Raw genomic sequence first — 2,419 nt, 5'->3', positions numbered from 1 at the left:
GCTGAACTGAGGCAGCACAGCCTCGAGGTGTGGTGGGAGGGGTGGGAGCCTTTCCGCTGTGGATGCTGACTGCCCAGGACGAAGGTTTCATCACCTTAAATGTTTTTGAACTAATGAAGCTGCATTCCCTTAAAAAGATGGCCAACTAGTGGCTCACACCTGTAATCCCAGCACTTTGGGAGGCCAAGGCAGGTGGATCACGAGTTCAGAAGATCAAGACCATCCTGTCCAACATGGTGAAACCCCGTCTCTACTAAAATACAAAAATTAGCCAGGTGTGGTGGTACGCACCTGTAATCCCAGCTACTCATGAGGCTGAGGCAGGACAATCGCTTGAACCCGAGAGGTGGAGATTGCAGTGAGCTGAGATCGCACCACTGCACTCCAGCCTGGCAACAAAAAGAAAGAAAGAAAGAAAGAAAAAAAAAGATGGACAGTTCATCCTGTGAACTATAGAGTTTGTGGACAGACATATATTGGGTTCATAGTGGCGTCATGCACCCACACTCCTGCAAGTTTCCGTAAGTTTTTAGAGGACTGCTTTGCCTTTTGTTTTGTTGTTGTTGTTTGTTTTGGTTTGGTTTTTGGAGACAGAGTCTCACTCTGTCACTCAGGCTGGAGTGCAGTGGCATGATCTCAGCTCATGGCAACCTCTGACTCCTGGGTTCAAGCGATTCTCCTGCCTCAGCCTCCCGAGTAGCTAGGATTACAGGAGCGTGCCACCATGCCCAGCTAATTTTTATATTTTTAGTAAAGATAGTGTTTCCCCATATTGGCCAGGCTGGTCTCAAACTCCTGACCTCAAGTGATCTGCCTGCCTCGGCCTCCCAAGTGCTGGGATTACAGGCATGAGCCACCATGCCAGGCCTGCTTTGCCTTTTGATCTGAGAGTTGCAAAGTTCCATAAAGAATGGCCCTGGTGGATAAGCACAAAATCATGAGACAGCGATTGGAAAGAATTTGTGAAGCTATCCACTCCCAGATCACGAACAGCCCCCTGCACCCCCTCCCGCTGCTGGCGCCACTAGATGGCTGTGACCACACCATGGAGATGCCCATCCTGAAGGACCTGGCCACTGTGGCCTTCTGTGACACACAGTCCACGCAGGAGATCCACGAGAAGATTCTAAACAAGGGAGGACCTGGAGAAGTTCAAGGCCCTGAGAGTGATCGTGTGGATAGGCAAGTGGCTACGACAACGTGGACATCAAGGCTGCCAGCGAGCTCCGGATTACTATGTGCAATATCCCCTCCGCAGCCGTGGAAGAGGCAGCCGACTCCACTATCTGCCACATCCTCAATCTGTGCCAGAGGAACACGTGGCTGTACCAGGCACTGTGGGAAGGCACGCGGGTTCAGAGCGTGGAGCAGATCCTCGAGGTGGCCTCGGGAGTAGCCCTCATTCGTGGGAGACGCTAGGCCTCACGGGCTTCAGTTGCACAGGGCAGGCGGTTGCAGTTCGAGCCAAGGCCTTTGGATTCAGCGTCGTTATTTTATAACCCCTACTTGTAGGACGGGATAGAGCGGTCCCAGGGCGTGCAGAGGGGACCCTGATACACCCTGCAGGGTTTGCTGTATCAGAGTGACCGCATCTCCTTGCACTGCAATCTCAATGAACATAACCACCACCTCATCAATGACTTTACTATAAAACAGATGAGACAGGGAGCATTCCTTGTGAACGCAGCCCGTGGTGGCCTGGTGGACGAGAAAGCCTTAGCACAGGTTCTCAAGGAGGACAGGATACGAGGGGCAGCCCTTGGCTTGCACGAATCGGAGCCCTTTAGCTTTGCCCAGGCTCCGTTGAAAGATGCGCCAAATCTCATCTTCACTCCTCACACTGCCTGGGAAAGCAAGCAGGCGTCACTGGAGATGAAGGAGGCAGCTGCCACCGAGATCCGCGGAGCCATCACAGGTCGTGTCCCAGAAAGCTTAAGAAACTGTGTGAACAAGGAATTATTTGTCACATCAGCGCCTTGGTCAGCAATAGACCCGCAAGCAATTCATCCACAGCTCAACGGTACAACGTACAGATATCTGCCAGGCATCGTGGGTGTGGCTCCAGGAGGACTTCCTGCAGCCATGGAAGGAATCATCCCTGGAGGTGTCCCAATGACTTACAACCTCCCGAGAGTGACACATCCTTCCCGAGCTCCCCCTCCCAACCAGCCCACAAAACATGGGGACAATCGAGAGCACCCTAATAAGCAATAGCAGAGAATGCCCAAAGGTAATCATTCAGATACACTTGGGATCATGAGCCAGTGAAAAATAGATGAACTAAGAGAAAAAAATTACGGTATTTTTAACTGATTCTGGACATAGGCATCATTGATGTTGCAGTGCTAAAATTACAAGAGCTAGACAACTGAAGATGTCATCTGCTTATGGAAGTGCTGAAAGACTAGGATGGGATTTA

The 2,419-nt window shown here is 51.3% G+C and overlaps 1 pseudogene; it reads left to right on the top strand.

Moving 5' to 3' along the window:
- Positions 1 to 910: 910 nt before the first annotated feature.
- Positions 911 to 2,214, top strand: LOC116478952 (C-terminal-binding protein 2-like; annotated as a pseudogene).
- Positions 2,215 to 2,419: the final 205 nt, after the last annotated feature.

Source organism: Hylobates moloch, unplaced genomic scaffold (assembly GCF_009828535.3).
Source record: "Hylobates moloch isolate HMO894 unplaced genomic scaffold, HMol_V3 SCAFFOLD_12, whole genome shotgun sequence".
In the NCBI taxonomy this organism is placed as follows: Eukaryota; Metazoa; Chordata; class Mammalia; order Primates; family Hylobatidae; genus Hylobates; species Hylobates moloch.
Note: the sequence above shows the minus strand (reverse complement) of the source record. Positions and strands in the feature narration are given on the sequence as shown.